Below are 19,260 nucleotides of genomic sequence, written 5' to 3' on the forward strand. Positions count from 1 at the left end.
GGAAAAATTTTCAAATTGAAATTTGGTACGATCTGGAAGACATGAACTTGAGGAGTAGTAGAAGAAAACTTCTTAGAAAGTTGATGTACAATTGCACATTCAGAGGAAAAGGACATGTTGATGTCAACAAAGATTGTTTACACATTTAGGCCGATAACTAAAACGCCCAGTGACTTCAGTGCTTTCACAAAGCACGGAGTGCAAGGCCAAGCCTGGGAGCAAAAATACATTGGGAAGTGGTCCTTTGAAATACGGAAAACAGATGATTGCTGAAATAATGGCATCCTGCCTCATGCTGTCTGTAAATCTTTGAGCACGAAACAAAAATGGGCAATGTTAGAATTTAAACAGTATGCTGCCCAATTGATTTTCAACGGCTTAAGTGTCTCATTGTTGTCCAGTTGGCTACAGTTTTCTTCAGAGATTTTTTTTCTCTGAGTTTGTTGTCTCCCAACGCATTGGCGATGAAATGATTGTCTGTACTCCGGAATCCTGAGGTAATTTTGAATGAACTGTACCCTTTAATAGAGGTATTGGGCAATAGGAACAATTTTGGAATTATGCAGGTGTAATCATTAAGTCTGGAAGAGTGAATATGGCGGTTAATGCATACAGAGTTATGAAGAGAGATATGAAGATTTGTTTGAAATTGTTACTTGATTTATTGAAGGTTTAGTGCAGGTCTATTGAGAGTGCCTGTGTCAATGGATTTGCATTGTTCTGTTACCGAACTGTAGAGTACAAACGTGGTTGGGAAAATCGCATATGACTTAAATAGAGTCATGGGAGAGAACGGGCCTGTTGGAATCGTGTTGTGTTGATACATATCCCTGAATGGACCAATCTTTTGACCCTTTTCAACCATTCGAGATAACAGTGTACCTGGTTGTAAAACTCACACATGTGCTTTGGTTACATATCTTCTGAAACAATTTGTGGAACAGATCTTCGATTTAAAATTATACATTGAGCTAATAGCTTTGACAGTTTGTTGGAAAGGGTTGCTCAGCTCCAGCATAATTTTCACGAAAAAGCATTCCATATCAATGCTCTGAGAGGCCTGACATTCAGTTGGAGGCCATGTCCACTTTCTTCAGTGCACATCTCCAAAAACAAAAAGATCTGGTTGCCTCGAGCGACTCATTTTTTAAAGAAAGCTATCAAATTCCCATTTAGGAATTTAGAATACATGGAATAATAGCCGAGTTTCTGGAGTTTCTATTCATGATGTAATACTGCGACGCCTGCTAACATTAAAGTATGTCAAAGATTAAAGAGAACAAAGAAGATTACAGCAGTGGAACAGGCCCTTCGGCCCTTCTAGTCTGCACCGACCATGCTGCCCGACTGAACTAAAGCCCCCTACGCTTCTGGGGGCCGAACGCATCTATTCCCATCCTATTGATGTATTTGTCAAGATAAGTCACTCCCGATTCTGCTGCCACTACCTCCCCTGGCAGTGAGGTCCAGGCGCCCAGCACCCTCTGTGTAAAGAAAACTTGCCTCTTACATTTCCTTTAAACCTTGCCCTTCGCACCTTAAACCTATGCCCCCTAGTAATTGACTCCTCCACCATGGGACAAAAAAAAATTCAGACTATCCATTCTGTCCATGCCTCTCATAATCTTGTAGACCTCTTTCAGTTCACCTCTCAACCTTTGTCATTTTACTGAGAGCAAACCATGTTTCTCCAACCATTCCCCATAGCTAATGCCCTCCATACCAGGCAACATCCTCGTAAATCTTTTCTGTACCCCCTACAAAGCCTCCACATCTTTCTGGTAGTGTGGAGACCGGAATTGAGCACTATATCCCAAGTGCAGCCTGACTAAGGTTCTGTAAAGCTGCTACATGACTTGTCAATTTTTAAACTCGATGCCCCAGCCGATGAGTGCAAGCATGCTGTATGCCTTCTTGACTCCCTTCTACACTCACGTTGCCACTTTCAGTGGCCCGTGTACCTGTACACATAGATCTCTCCGCCTGTCAATACTCTTAAGGGTTCTGCCATTTATTGTATATTTCCAAACTGCACGAGTCCTTCCAAAATACATTAACTCACATTTGCTCTGTTAAGCTGCGTTTGCCATCTTTCCATCCATGTCTCCAACATATCTATGTCCTGCTGTATTTTCTGACGGTCCTCATCGCTATCCGCAATTCCACAAAGCTTCGTGTCGTCTGCAATCAAACTAGTTACATTTTTCTCCAAATGATTTATACATATATATTACAAACAACAAAGGTCTCAGCACTGGTTCCTGAGGAATGCCACTTGTCACAGCCCTCCACTCAGAAACGCATACTTCCACTGCTACTCTCTGTGTTCTATGATTGAGCCAGTTCTGTATCCACTTTGCCAGCTCATCTCTGACCCCAATCGACTTTTGAGCCTGTCTGCCATGAGGGACCTCATCAAAGACCTTACTGAAGTCCATGTGGACAACATCCATTACCCAACTCTCACCAATCATCTTCGGCAAAGTGTTTATTTCATGACCAATATTTCCATCTTCTTGACCACTTTACATTATTTTTCAGGATGCTCCAGATTTGGTCGTGGAAGGACTTTCTGTTGCTGCACAAAATATCTGTTGCTTTATTGCCCAGCCTTGTGATTATTTTAGACTAACTTGCAGTTAGCATTTTTGAATAATTTTCATCCTTTTTTTCGTTATTTTGGTCAGGTGCTTACATGGATTATTCAACGGTTCTGGAAGTCACTTTCCCGATTACTTCATTCACTTCCACGATTCCGACAATTACTTTCTTCCCAATTAGCTGGGCTCTCATTTAATGATGTGGAAGATCATCTACCATTTAATCCATGCACCTAAATTATTATGCTCTTTTGTAATTCTATGCTACATCAATAATTAATATACCACTACTATTTCATGATCAGAACATTTGGACATATAATGTTAAGTTGTGTTATCCAAATTCTGAGGCAAAAATGAATATCTGAGACCAAAGACTGAAGCACATGCAGTCACTTCCATTGAAATCTCTTTCAGGGTCCGTTCGGCTTTCAGTCTGTCTTCTACTTCTTCACTGGTCTAAACAAGTCAAAAATTTCCCTTTAATTTCATTCTCAGTGCTGTCGCCTAACATTTCTTTGTGAATGGAATGTTTTCAAATGCATTCTGGAACAGAGATCGGCAGCACTTGTGGACAGTAGGCTGTGTCCAATACTAAAGTTGTACCTTAACATGCATACCATAGTTATTAGCTTGGAAGGACAGACATTTACTATTGCTGGAAAAGACACAAGCGAGCCAGAGAAAAAAAATCGCCATGCACTCATCAGGCCAGAATTACAAAATGCCAGCAGTAATAGGAGAGCAACAATTTATAAAATACGAGAAGAATCGGTGATTTGGTTGGCAGGTGGACTCGAATTAGTGGAGATGCCCCTTTGGAAATGTAGCATGTTTATTCCAGATAAATTAACTGACAACCCATCCAGGCTGAGGCTAATAGGGACCCTTTTTCTTTCAGTTTTCCATTGATGTAGAACAATAGAAGAGACACAGAAAAGCACAGCGACGCGTCCTTTGGCTTTCTAAACCTGTGCTGATCATGATGCTTCAGCTGAACCAAAGAACTGTTCTGCCCTTACTCCATCAATATCCCTCTATACCCTCCTTCCTCATGTATCCATCCAGGTACCTCTTAACTATCACGAATATGCCTGCTTCCATCACCTCCTCTCACACCAGGGACCCACCACTCTCTGTGCATGACTAGTCTCTCACACCTCCCTTGAAAATCCCTCCTCTCACCATGAATCTGTGGCCCTTGAAATTGATATTTCCACCATTGGAAAAAACCTTTGACTATCCACACTGTCTATGCACCTCAGAATTTCTCCCCTCAGCCTCCGCCTTTCCAGTGAAATTCCGAGTATATTTAAACCTCTCCTCATAGACAACACCTTTGAAACTAAGCATTATCCTGGTGAATCTTCTTTGCATTTTCTCCAAACTCCCACGTCCCTCTGGAAGTGTGCTTCCCATGACTGTACCTAAAACTTAAAATGCGGCCTAACCAACGTTTTATATAAATGTAACATGTTTTTCCAACTCCTTTACTCAATGCTAAGGCTTTTGAAGGCATGCATGTCATACACCTACTTAATCACCCTGGTCACTTGCGTTGCCTGCTCTTAGGTTCCTGTAAACCTGCACGCCCAGATCCTACTGAGTCGTAACGGAGGACACAGAATAGTTTAGGATTCTTTTCTTTGTAAATAGTGAGAAAAGTGTTGTGGAATTTGTTTACGAGCTTAACAGAGCTATTAGGAGTCACAGGGCTTTGCAGTTTGCTTTGCATTCCCACTTTACTACGGGACAGGATAGAGCTGAAAATGTAGCTCTGTATAAATTTACGGTTTTGCATTAATGACCGTAACGGTTGATTTTCTTCGTGATATACTGCTATGGCGAGAGTTCCAATGATGTGAATAGTACGTAGTTGAAACCTCGATGTGAACACTGTGACATAATACGGCAGCATGGCACATTTTGGGTTGGCCAGAGCTGAGTGAGATAATGCAATCTTTTTTAGATCTCGTGATGAAGCCATGCTGTCATAGGTTCGGAACGATCCTCGAGGTTTAGCTTGGAATTGAAGAGGTTAATGTCGAGAGAGTACCCAAAATAGGAAAATATTCTCACCTATGGAAAGCGATGGAGATGAAGTGAAACAGTGCGATTACTTCATCATATGTACAGGGACCGTTGGAGAAAGAGAACAGTCGGCATTAGGTTTGAGTCTGTAGATATAACGAGGAAAAATGAGTCAATATTTCTAGTTCATCAATGGTAAATGAGTATGCTGAAAGGGGGATCAGTGAAACGAGTTTGGGAACTATGGGAAGTGTGAGGTAATTCACTTTGGTAGGAATAACAGATGTGTCGAGTATAGGGCTAACGGGAGGACTTTGAATAGTGTGGATGAGCAGAGGGATCTAGGTGTATGTGTACATAGATCCCTGAAAGTTGGGAGTCAAGTAGATAAGGTTGTTAAGAAGGCATACGGTGTCTTGGCGTTTATTGGTAGGGGGATTGAATTTAGGAGTCGCAGCGTCATGTTGCAACTGTACACAACTCTGGTGCGGCCGCACTTGGAGTACTGTGTGCAGTTCTGGTCCCCACATTATAGGAAGGATGTGGAGGCTTTGGAGAGGGTGCAGAGGAGGTTTACCAGGATGTTGCCTGGTATGGAGGGGAGGTCCTATGAGGAGAGGCTGAGGGATTTGGGGTTGTTTTCGCTGGAAAGAAGGCGGCTAAGAGGGGATCTTATTGAAACATATAAGATGATTAGAGGTTTAGATAGGGTGGATAGTGATAGCCTTTTTCCTCTGATGGAGAAATCTAGCCCGAGGGGGCATGGCTTTAAATTAAGGGGTGGTAGTTATAGGACGGATGTCAGGGGTAGGTTCTTTACCCAGAGGGTGGTGAGGGATTGGAATGCCCTGCCTGCTGCAGTTGTAAATGCGCCTAGTTTGGGGGCGTTTAAGAGATCCGTGGATAGGTTTATGGACGAGAAGGGATTGGTTTAGGTTAGTGGGTCATTGTTTTTTAACTGGTCGGCGCAACATCGTGGGCCGAAGGGCCTGTTCTGCGCTGTAATGTTCCATGTATGACGAAGGGCAGAGAGCTGTGGCGTTATTTTATTCAGGGATCAATGCAGTGCTATGGGGACGAATTGATATGCGTAATTACTTTGTAATTTACCCCGGGCTACTGGAAGCAACAATAATAGAACAAAGAACAAAGAACAATATAGCAGCGGAAACAGTCCCTTCGGCCTCCAAGCCTGCACCGCTCATTGGTCCAACTAGACCATTCTTTTGCATCCCTCCATTCTCAGTCTGCTCATGTGACTATCCAGACAACTCTTAAGCGATCCCAGCGTGTCCGCCTCCACCACCTTGCTTGGCAGTGCATTCTAGGCCCCCGCCAACCTTTGTGTAAAATACGTGCCTCTGATATCTGAGTTAAACCTCGCCCCCCTCACCTTGAACCTGTGACCCCTCGTGTTTGTCACCTCCAACCTGGGGAGAAGCTTCCCACTGTTCACGCTATCCATACCCTTCATAATTTTATATACCACTATTACGTCTCCCCTCATTTCTCGTCTTTCCAGGGAGAACAACCCCAGTTTACCCAATCTCTCCTCATAGCTAAGACCTTCCATACCAGGCAACATCCTGGTAAACCTTCTCTGTACTCTCTCCAAAGCCTCCACGTCCTTCTGGTAGTGTGGCGACCAGAACTGGACGCAGTACTCCAAATGTGGCCTAACCAACGTATGATACAGCTGTAACATCAGACGCCAATTTTTGTACTATATACCCCGTCCTACAAAGGCAAGCATGCCATATGCCTTATTCACCACCTTCTCCACCTGTGCTGCCACCTTCAAGGATCTGTGGACTTGCACACCCAGGTCCTTCTGTGTGTCTATACTTTTGATGGTCCTGCCATTTATTGTGTAGCGCATCCCTATATTAGTCCTACCAAAAGGCATTTATCCGGATTAAATTCCATCTGCCATTTCTCCGCCTAATTATCCATCCTATCTATATCCTGCTGTATTCTCCGACAATGTTCATCGCTATGCACAAGGCGACCCATCTTTGTGTCATCCGCAAACTTACTGATCACACCAGTTACACCTTGTTCCAAATCATTTGTATATATATATATATATATATATATCACAAATAGCTGAGGTCCCAGTACAGAGCCCTGCAGAACACTACTGGTCACAGACCTCCAGCCGGAAAAAGACCCTTCCACTGCTACCCTCTGTCTTCTGTGGTCGAGCCAGTTCTCCACCCATCTAGCCACCTCTCCTTTTATCCCATGAGATTTAACCTTTTGCACCAACCTGTCATGAGGGGCTTTGTCAAACGCTTTCCTGAAACACATATAGAGGACACCCACGGCTCTAACCTCGTCAACCATTTTTGTCACCTCCTCAAAAAACTCTACCAAATTTGTGAGGCACTACGTACCTTTTACAAAACCATGCTGTCACTAATGAGATTATTCCGTTCTAAATGTGCATGCACCCTATCTCTCAGAATCCTTTCCAACAAATTCCTTCCCACGGACGCCAGGCTCACCGGTCTATAATTACCCGGGTTGTCCTTGCTATCCCGCTTAAATAACATTCGCTGTCCTCAAATCCTCAGGGACCTCTCCTGTGTCCAACGAAGAGACAAAGGCTTCTGTCAGAGGCCCAGCAATTTCATCTCTTGTCTCCCTGAGCAGTCTAGGATAGTGGATTACTTTGGGTTTGTTATGCATCTACAGGAAGGTAGGCTCGAAGGGTAATTATAGCACTATATCATTTGCAGACTAATCCAAGTGTTCGATGCTATGCCATAAGGCTCGTATCATTTCCATACTACTCCTACTGCCACAGGCTCATATATACCCTGAAGCTTGCACAAATTAGTTAGAACCATAGAACCACAGAAAATTCTGAGCTGTAAATTTCTATGGTTCGATGGCTCTATGATTCTAACTAATATGTACAAGCTTCAGGGCATATATGAGCCTGTGGCAGTCGGAGTAGTATGGAAATGTTACGAGATTTCTGGCATAGCATCGGATACTGGGATTAGTCTGGAAAAAAGGTACAGAGCTATCATGATGCTTGTGTGGGGTAGTGACATTAATCTGTAAATGATACAGGAATAATGAGAGAGGGAGACGTAATTGGATTGGTTTGGTCTTGTTGCAGTGTTCTTCGAGAGACTTGAATATTGTCGTCTTCAGCGAATTATCGTCTCTTCTGAGGAAAGTAAAAAAAGTGAGGTAAAGGCTACAGTCATATCAGCTGTGCACTTATTCTATGGCTCGAGCTTTTTAATAATCTTCTGCTCCAATGATGATATTTTGATTATGATCAATATAGATTGATACATGACTGCGGGAATTGAGAGGAGGAGTGGAATAAGTTTGGAATTGATATAGGGCGAGGAGAAAGACGGGATATTGGGTTTATTTTTGGATTGCTCAAGACAATTTTTGAAAAATAGATATTTAAGTTATGTTGATCTCAGTTCAGGGTTGTTACGAGGGACAGGAGTCATGCAATTTGTTTCAGATTGATTTTGGATCATGGGGGAGAGTGTGACAATAGGTTTTTTGTCTGAGCCTTATAAAGAACGGAGAAACTGATGGTGACAGAGAGAGGCATGGAATTAGAAAATAACGTGGACATGGAAAGCCCCTGCTTTGGATTGTAGGAGGAATTATACTCTGCGGCGAAGATAGACCAGTACTGTTAATTTTAGAATATTGTAATGCTATGGGGTGAGAGTGGGCTTTGAGATTAGTTTCTGAATTAGGAGAGAGGCATTGCGTAGGTGTCAGGAAGTGGTATTAATTTGTAAATTGATACAGAGCTATGGGGTCAAGTGAAACAGTGGAATTAGATTGGTAATTGATGTAGAACGATGTGAAAAGGGCGGCAATGTGGGATTCTAATGGGATTGAGAAGGAACTATGGGGCACATACAAAAAATAATGTAATAAACATTTTTCATGAAACAAAGTAACTGAAATGCCATAATCCTGTATCCATTGTGGTTAGTAAATATCGGTGATAATTCATGGCTTCTGAGTCAGTTTCCTTTTTTTGCTAAACAGTCAGTAGCCGTGGAAACTGTCCGAGGCCGCTATCAGCAGCAGGCAAGTTTCCTGAACAGATTCTCTGAACTTTTCAAGCTCAATTTACCGGAAAGGAAGCCATTGATCATTCTCAGTCAATCCCAGACAGATAACGGCCACATCATATAGAATCACAAAGGGTGAGAAAAAAATGCTCCATAAAATTTCTGGTGCAGAATAGGGCGGTATATATTGAGCACAATAGCATTAATATATATGTGGGATTTTACTGAACATATGAATTCCATTCTCCCAATGAATTCCAAAGCTGCATCTCAAACAGTTTGACATTTCTTTCGGAAAGTCATTGCTGCCTGATTTAGCATGCTTCCTTGATGAAACATTGATTTACGCTGCGCTGGGGGAACGAGTTACAGTAGATCATCGTTTTGCCCAATAAATTATTAATTTCTAAAAAAAATCCCTTGCTTTATTGAAAGAACGAAGACAAACCTGTCTTAAAGTGGCGTTTACCTTGCCTTAAGCAGGTAGCACAGTGGTTAGCACTACTGCCTCACAGCTCTAGGGAACTGGGTTCGATTCCCGGCTTCGGTCAGTGTTTATCTGGAGTTTGCACATTCTCCTTGTGTCGGCGTGGGTTTCCTCCAGGCGCACCGTTTTCCTCCCGCAGTCCAAAGATGTGCGGTTTCGGTTTTATTGGCCATGCTAAAATTGCCCCTTACTGCCCTGAGGTGCGGAGGTTAGAGGGATTTGTGGGTAAAATATGTTGGGACATGGGGTTAGGGCCTGGGTGGGATTATGGTCGGTGCAGACTCTTTTTGTACTGTAGGGTTTCTATGATTTCTTTCACAATATTCAAAGCAACACGGACAAGAATTGGATATACAACAGAAACCCCCATGATTCAAATAAAACTGGCTCATTTCTTAGCATCACTTGGTGGCAGTTTTCTTCAAAGTCTCGAAATTATATTATTGTTGTGAAAATCATCATTATAGTTAAAATGATATTTCTCATGATCAATACCGCTATCATTCTTGATATGTGTCCTATTATTTGTGCAAACTCCCTGCCCGGGTCAGAACACACAATCCGTGCAGTGAACAAGCTACTCTAATTTCACGATGCTCAAAGAAGATGTCAAACTTTCCAGAATAACACTTCAAAATTCAAGCACAGCAATGTCGTCCTGTATTCAACAAACTGACGTGTATAAGGGATTCATTCCTTTACCATGTGTCTTCTTAGGTAGCAAGTAGTTGCGCGGCATTAGGGACCTGGTTTCGAATCTCAGCTTCGCTCACTATCTGTATGTTCTCCCCATGTCTGCGCGTGTTCGCTCCGGGTGGTCCCGTTCCCTCCAATAATCCGAAATACACGCTGCTTAGGTGTATTAGATTTGATAAATTCTCCATCAATGTACCGGAACAGTCGGCAGAGTGTGGCGACTCAATGATATTCACAGTAGTGTCATTGCAGTGTTCACGTAAGCCTACATGTGACGTTGATAAATAAAATTTAAACTTTTATTCCAGGACTGTAGTTGTGAATTATTCGCCGTTCTTCCTATGTGCTCAGTGCTCGTCGCGCCTGATGGAAGTAAACAGCTCTGTTATTCCACCTTCCGATGCTCCCCGATCAATACTATTTGCCAACAAAATCAAGCACCTCAGCGATGGTAGACCATGATATTCTCCAAACAGCCATAGAGGAATACTTAACTTCTCGAAACTGTGTATTGTGAATTACACTTGGTCAGACAAGAAAAAAGAAATGAAAGGTAGATTTTTATATGTAGAAGCAATATGGCATGCAGTTTAAAATATTGCAACAAGTCAAGTCGGTAAGTAGGTGTGTTATGGTTTTATGAACCTCTTCCACTTTATTCACTCTCATTGAATCCCCATAGTGCAGAAGGAGGCCATTTGGCTCCTTGAGCCTGCACCTACAAAAATCCCATTTGTTCCCCTAACCCCATGAATTTACCCCACTAATTGGACAGTCAGGTTCAATTTAGCATGGTCAATCAACTTAATCTCTTTGGAGTGTGGGAGGCACTGCACTGCCCTCATCTACATTCTTGGTTACTCCTTCAAAAAACTCAATTAAATTTGTGAGACTGTATTTTCCACTCACAAAGCCAAGCTGACTGTCCCTAATCAGTCCTTGCATCCCTAAATGCCTGTGAGTCTTAAAATACCTTCCAGCAATTTACCTAGCACAGACGTGAGGCTCACTGGCCTCTAGTTCCCAGGCTCTTCCCTGCAGCCATTTTTAAACAAAGGCACAACATTTGGCACTCCAATCTTCAGGCACCTCATCCGTGACAATCGATGATTCAAATATCTCGGCGAGGGGACCCGTAATTTCCTCCCTCGCTTCCCACAATGTCCTAGGATATATCTCATCGGGTCCCAGAGATTTATCTACCTTGATGCGCTTTAAGGCTCCCAACACCTCCTTGTCTGTAAAATGCACAGTACTCAAGGCATCACTATTTATTTTCCCAAGTTCCCTCACATCCACTCTTTTCTCAACAGAAAATACTGATGAGAAATATTCATTTAGGATCTCACCGATCCCTTGTGGATCCGGGCACAGATAACCTTGTTGATCCTGAAGAGGCCCTATTCTCCCTTGTTACTCTGTTGCTCCTTATGTATTTGAAGAAGCTCTTTGGATCCTCCTTTGCCTTATCTGCCAAAACACTTTCGTGTCCCCTTTTTGCCCTCCTGATTTCTCTAAACTGTACTCCTACATGCCCGATACTCTTAAAGGGATTCACTTGATCGCAACTGCCTATGCGTGGCACGTGCCTCTTTCTTCTTCTTCTTCACCAGGGTCTCAATATTCCGAATCATCCAGGGTTCCCGACTTCTGCCAGTTTTGCCCTTCTCTCTAAGAGAAATCTGTTTACCCTGAACCCAGTTAACACACTTTTGAAAGCATACCACTTACCAGGCGTCCCTTTGCCTTCTCACAGACTCCCCCAATTAACTTTTGAAAGTTCCTGCCTGATACCATCAACATTGGCCTTGCCCCGATTTAGAATTGTAATTTTTGGGACAGACCTATCATTCTCTATTGCTACGTTAAAACTAATAAAATTATGGTCACTGGTCCCAAAGTGATCCCTCTCTGGCACTTCTGCCATCTGTGCTTCCTTATTTCAAAAGAGGAGGTCAAGATTTTTCCCCTCTTTAGTCGGTCCATCCACAAACTGAATGAGAAATTCCTCCTGAATAATCTCAACAAATGTCTCTCCATCCAACCTGCTAATACTATGCCTGTCCCAGTCAATGTCGGGAAAGTTAAAATCACCTACTATGACCACCATTTTTTTTGGAACTATCTGTAATCTCCTTTCATATTTCCTCCTCAATTTCCCTCTGTCTATTTGGGGGCTTACAGTACAACTCTATCAATATGATTACCCCCTTCTTAATTCTCAGTCCCACCCATAGAGACTCAGTGGCCGAACCCTCAGGTATATCCATCTCAGTCGGCCGTGATGCTTTCCTTTGTCAAAAGTGCAACTCTCCCTCCTCTCTGACCTCCTGTTCTATCTTTCCTATAGATTCTGTACCCCGGAACATTAAGCTGCGAGCCCTATCCCTCCATTGGCCATGTTTCCGTAATTCCTATAATGCCCCTGTCCCATGTACCCATCAAAGCCCTGAGTTCATCTGTCTTGCCCATCAGGCCTCTTGCATTGAAATAGAGGCAGTTTAATCTGGACTTCCCTTGCTTTCTGTCTTGCTTTTGCCTGATCTGCGGTAAGGAGAAATTACTTACTATGAGACTTGAAAATCATGGGACCAACTTGTCTTCATCTATTCTTCCCAGGCCCCTGACAATTTTGTACATGTTCATCAAATACTAAAGTACAAAATTAATGAAAAAAAAACAGACCCCAGGATGTTCTTTAATTTTATGTATTGGTAAAATTTTGTGCCCCCTTTTCGCTCTTCTATGAAGTTTTGTCTCGCACATTTAAAACTCCTTCAGAGCTTCTACTGTTTCGAACCATCGGTGTCCACGACAAGTCTCTTTTTTTTTCTCCTTATTCAATCTGGTATATTCTTCCCTATCCGGTATTCACTCAATTAAAATTTCCTACCGTTTTACCCTACTGGAATATGTTATTCCTGCAATCTCCCTGTTTCCATTTTGAATGCTGTTCTACCATAGGTTTAAATAAAATTTTCTGCTCAGAATCTACTCTGGCCAACCTATGTCTGATCTTATTAAAATAACTTTGATTTCTTGCCAATACGTGTCCTTTCCCACGACGATTTTGAATATTAGTGAGTTAATTTTGCTCTCTGCCAACTGTTCCCCCCCAATACTTCAATCACTTGCACACAGTGCAGAAAGAGGTAATCCAGTTCATCGAGTCTGCACTGACTGTCGGTCGGAGCTTCCCAGTCAGGTGTTCCCCTGCAACTCATCCACATAATCTCGCACACTTACCCTGGGCCATCGAGCTCATCTACAGGTCTTCGGACACCAATGGACAACGACGCATGATCAATCTACCTAAGTTGCACAACTTCGGACTGTGTGAGGAAAATGGAACATCGGGAGCAAGCCGATGCAGGCACAGGAGGATGTGAAATCTCCCTACAGGCAGTCACGCAAGGCCACAAATTTACCTGGGTCCCTGGCGCTCCGAGTCAGCAATGCTAATCACTGAGCCATCTAAAATGGTTTTCAAGCCTTATAATATGTCATCTCTCCTTACCGCCATAATTGCTTCCCTGATCCCCCTCCACTTTCACCTTCTTCCCTGTCCATCCTACGTGCTGAAATATTCATCTTCCTATCCTTTCCCTCTCTAAATCATGTCACAGTGGCATCAATTACATCATATCCCCATGTTTTAATTTGTGCCTCAACTCATCTGCTTTGTTCGTGTTCGTCAAAGTCCACACATTAAATTAACTCCAACCCAATCTTGGCAAACTCTCTTCTGTCTTAAATGACTGAGAAAGTCCACATCTTCCTGACTCACTCGCTTCGATTTCTAATTTAGGCCTTGCATCTCTTCCTTTTCAACCTTCTCTCGGGATTTCACTCCCCTACCAAGTTAATGTAAACTCTCCCCCACAGCATGAGCAAATCTCCCTGCAAAGACGCTGGTTCCATTTTGTTTCAGCTCCTTCAGCTTTGCACAGATTACACCGTCTCCAGAAGTCATATAAATCATAGAAACCCTACAGTACAGAAAGAGGCCATTCGGCCCACCAAGTCTGCACCGAACACAATCCCACCGCAGGCCCTACCCCTACATCCATCCATATTTTACCCACTAATCCCTCTAACCTACACATCTCAAGACACTGAGGAGTAATTTTAGCATGGCCAATCAATCTGACCTGCACATCTTTGGACTGTGGGAGGAAACCGGAGCACGCGGAGGAAAACCACGCAGACACAAGGAGAATGTGCAAACTACACACAGACAGTGACACTAGCCAGGAATCGAAGCCAGATACGTGGAGCTGTGAAGCAGCAGTGCTAACCATTGTGCTACTGTGCCAACATATGTAGTAGAGATATAAAATTCTTCCTTCTGCACCAACCCTGCCATCATGCGTTGGACTGTCCTTTTGTTTCTGAATTCATTAGCTTGCAACACCGGAATTAATTCAGAAGTTACTCCCATAGCTCACTATGTTCTGCTTGCAGGACCTCACCACTTGTCCATCGCTGCTACCAACATGTGCCATGATATCTGCTCATTTTTCCTCCAGCTTCAGAATGCTCTGCTACCGCCCGTTGACAACTACAATTGTATATCTGGAACCTGGGAGGAAATATGCCATCATGAAGACTCAGTTGTGGCCGCATCAAATCTTTTCCCCTTACAAATAAATTCCCTCAAGCTATAAGAAGGATGTGGATGCATTCGAGAGAATGCAGAGGAGATTTACCAGGATGCTGCTTGGTTTGGAGGGTACGTGTAATGAGGAAAGGTTGAGGGACTTTTCTCTTGAGAGTGGAGGAGGATGAGAGGCCACTCAATAGAAGCTGAAAAGATGATGAGGGGGATAGATAGTGTGGATGTGCAGAAACAATTTCCTCAGGTGGATATAATTGTTACTCGGGGACATAATTTTAAGGTTCATGGTCGGAGATATTGGACGGATGTCTGAGGTACGTTTTTTTACTCAGAGAGTGGTTGGGGTGTGGAGTGGACTGCCTGCTGTGATATCAGAGTGGGACACTACAGGAACTTTCAGGCGGTTATTGGATAGGCACATGCAGCACACCAGAATGAGAGGGAGTGGGATAGCTTGATCTTGGGTTCGGACATAGCTCAGCACAACATCGAGAGCCGTCGGGCCTGTACTGTGCTGTACTGTTCTATGTTCTATCACGTTGGTGAGACAACATTTGGAATATTGTGTTCCGTTCTTGTCACCTCACTGTGAGAAGGATGTGGAAGCACTGGAGAGAGTGCAGAGGCGATTTACCAGGATGCTGCCTGGTTTGGAGGGTTGATCTTATGAGGAAAGGCTGAGGGAGCTGGGGCTTTTCTCTTTAGAGCGGAGGAGGATGAGAAGCGACTTAATAGAGGTTTATAAGATGATGAGGGGGATAGATAGAGTGGACGTGCAGAGACTATTCCCTCGGGTGGATATAATTGTAACTAGGGGGCATAACTGTCAGCTTCATGGTGGGAGATATAGGAGAGATGTCCGAGGTAGATTCTTCACTCAGAGACTGGCTGGGGTGTGGAATACACTGCCTACTGTGATAGTGGATTCGGACACTTTAGGTACTTTCAAGCGCTTATTAGATAGGCACATGGAGCAGACCAGAATTAGAGGGAGTGAGATAGCTTGGTCTTGGTTTTAGACAAAGCTGGGCACAACATTGAGGGCCGAGGATCTATACTGTGCTGTATTGTTCTATGTTCTATGTGTCCCTGATACTATGAGGCAGCATTGCTGCACTCGATCAGTGGTGCTGAGATTCCCTTGAGATCTCCTCTCATTCTGCTGAACTCCAAAGAATTTGTCAAATTTCGTCAGCCAGGCATCAGAGGACAGCGCCCTCATCCCAGAGAAGATTCGAGTAAACCTTTGTCGTACTGTGTCCAATACAAGTTGACTCCATCCGCTGTCCGCTGATACTGTTAGACCTGTTATGATTTTGCAGGATTTGATTCAGATTCCAGCAACTTCAGTGTTTTGTTTTTTCCTGTCTTAAATGTGGAGATGCAAACTGCACACACTGTTTCAGATGTGAATCAACAAAACCCTGAACAACTGTCACAAGATGGAAAAAAAAGAATAGAAAATTAACTCCGTGCTGAAGGCTGGAAGGAGAATGTGACTGTTGATAATTCGCACTGTGTACATTCCTGTAATCAGTAAGTAGGAGGATTAGGAAGATGAGATATTGGTGTCTTTTTATACTGTCCATCTGCCACTTCTCCGCCCAGTCTTGCATCCTATCTAGGTCTCGTTGCATCTTCTGACATCCCACCACACTATCCGCAACACCTCCAACCTTTTGTCATCGGCAAACTTACCGACCAATCCCTCCACTTCTTCATCCAAGTCATTTATAAAAATCATAAAAAACAAAAGTCCTAGAAGAAATCCCTGGGACACTTCACTGGTGACCAACCTCCATGCAGAAAAAGACCCATTTACATTCATTCTTTGCCTTGTGTCGGTAAACACAGTAGGAAGTCTGACAACACGAGGTACAAGTCCAACCGATTTATTTGATAGTAAACTCACAAGCTTTCGAGTTTCAACTCTTCGTCAGGATTCACCTGACGTCGAGCAAAACCTCGAAAGCTTGGGAGTTTACAATCAAATAAATCGGTTAAACCTAAACCTGGTGTTGTCAGACTTCTTATTGTGTTCACCCCAGTCCAACGCCGGCATCTCCACATCATGACTTGTGTGTGTAAGCCAGTTCTGGATCCACAAAGCAATGTCCCCTTGAATTCCACGCCCCCTCACTTTCTCAGGACACGACAACATTGACCTGTGATGGTGGAACCCGGATTGCCCGTTGGTTCAGGATTAATGCTTTCAGCAGCACATCTCGGGCTCAATTTAAAATGTACAGAATCAATTACATAAATGAATATAAATATGAAGTTTTAATCGTTGAATGGTTGCAAGAGGGAGATCGGCATATTTCTGATATAAAAGGGAAAAAGGGAAACGGGGAGCAAGTGAGGATTGGATGTGAGACCAAAGTGAGGTCAGACATGATCTTATTGAACGGCGCAGCAGGCAGGGGTGATTTTGACTATTCTGTTCTTCATTCCGATGTTCCTATGTTCTATTTCCAAAACTATAAGAGTTCCTGTTAATTATTCATGCCATTGGGTCAGGAGAATGTTGTTAATATTCAGATACTGTTCATGGGCACTGCAAAAGCTAACATTTGAATATTGATATTGATATTGATATCTTTGAATATTGATTTTTTGTTTAAACTCAGAGGTTTCAAAAAGAGAATTGGAAAAATCACTTGGCAGTGCAGGGTATTGATGCAGGCCAAAGATATTGAACTAACAGGTTCGATTTTTGAAAACAAATACCATAGACATGAAGGGTCGATTGGTCTCATGCTGTGTTGTGTCATTTTACAATTTTATTGTTCAATTACTTTCTCTACACTATTCCAAAATAACCTGTCCAATTTTTATCTTTGCAAAATAAGTTCCAGAATGTCAGCATAACTGCACAGTCTGAAATGTAGCTTTGCTTACGAGCTTATGTAATGTGCTGGTTATCACACTCATCTTACATACAAAGGGCTCGACCTCCCGGTCAAACGCAGCAGTAATGTAGACAAATTATTTCAACTTTATAATGAGAAAAAGTTCAATTAATCGTTGATTTACCACGAACTATTTACTGGCTGTTGAGCAATTCTATCTTTCATGATTGTAAGTCAGGAGGCAAATGAATGAAACGAAAAGAGAAAGAGCTATGATGGAGAGCAAGGCAGAATGATTAAATGACACAAGGAATAATGGACAAGACAACAGTGACCTGTGATAGTGGAACCCGGATGGTCCATTGGTTCAGGGTTAATGTTTTGCCAGCACAGCTCGGGCTCAATTTAAGCTGAATAACCTTTTCCTAAACGGATTATTGTATCTGAGAAACTTGTTTGTTGTGTAAGGGACCACGAGGAAGGCAATAGGTAAACTGATCATTCTCAGTTCATTGGTAAGGTCACGGCCAGCTTGTCCAGCGAATCCGTTAGGATTCGGGACTTTCACAGTTGTTCCATTCCCGGCTATGGCTGAATTCGATTTCACCGCTATGTGAACTGTTATAATGAAGAAGAATTCCTCATTGAATGAAACAAAGATCTGAGCGTTTGTTATACAGAGTTAATCCTCCATCAAACGGGCGGCAAACAAACCCTTGTCGACAATTACAAGTCCCTTCCGGTATCGTGTTCTATTCCTGTTGTCATGTTTTGCGTTCTAACTCAGTGTTCATATCACGCAGGGCAATAGTAAGTTTGAGAGTCTCCGTGATAATATGGCTCAATGGTTGAAGGTGCTGGCTTTCGGATCAAGTTTATCGGAACGCTGGGTTTGAATCCCATCACTGATAAAATAATTTGTCAGCCTGGCCAGCTCAGTGAATACCTCTTGAAGTAAGTTAATATCAAAAGTACTGAGAAGAATTCGATGTACTAACAATCCCGTCAATAATATCACATGGGTCATAGAACCAGACAATCCTGCAGTGCAGAAGGAAGCCACTTGGCCCATCTTACGCAAGCCCTAATCCTGCAACCCCACACGTTTACACCACTGACACTAAGGTCAATTTAGCATTGCCAATTCACCTAACTCACACATCTTTAGACTGCAGGACGACACTGGAGCAAATCCAAACCGACAAGGGGAGAAAGTGCAGACTCCACACAGATAGTGACCAAAGCTGGAATTGAACCCGGGTCGCTGGACACTATATCAAGGCTAACAACTGAGCTACCATGCCACCCCAGTTCAAAATCAACTCCTGGCCTTTTGTCAGTTGAAGGAACACTGAGCCAATCTTATCTTTACAAATAATAAATTGCTAAGTGCCCAATTTATGAAGTATGAAAGGAAACACCGTTGTTGTAGTGTCATCAAATAATATCTGTGAACAATGTGAGAGGATTTGCCTTTTATTTGTTCCAGATCTGTTTTTTTTTGCTGAATAGCAGCAGTGTGATTATTGTAATCATCCTGATTTCGCATTTCTCGTATCAATAGAAGGATCATTAATATTCCCTGAATCTCCAATAAATTCCACATGATATGTTGATTGAAATTCTGAAATTGAAGCCTGAATTTATGTCGTGGAGTCGAGTCATAGAGGTTTACAGCATTGAAACACACCCATCATCCCAACTTGTCCATGCTGCCACGTTGTTGCCATTAAGATAGTTACAATTGCCCATGTTTGGCCCATATCCGTCTGTGCTCACCTTACCCATGTAATTGTCTAAATGCTTTTTAACGGAGAAAATTGTACATGACGCTGTTCCTACCTCTGGCAGCTTGTTCCAGACACTCACCACACTTTGAGTGAAAAAAGAAAATGTCCTTTTACACCCT

Source organism: Carcharhinus amblyrhynchos, unplaced genomic scaffold (assembly GCF_965287045.1).
Source record: "Carcharhinus amblyrhynchos unplaced genomic scaffold, sCarAmb.v2.hapA scaffold_39, whole genome shotgun sequence".
Taxonomy (NCBI): domain Eukaryota; kingdom Metazoa; phylum Chordata; class Chondrichthyes; order Carcharhiniformes; family Carcharhinidae; genus Carcharhinus; species Carcharhinus amblyrhynchos.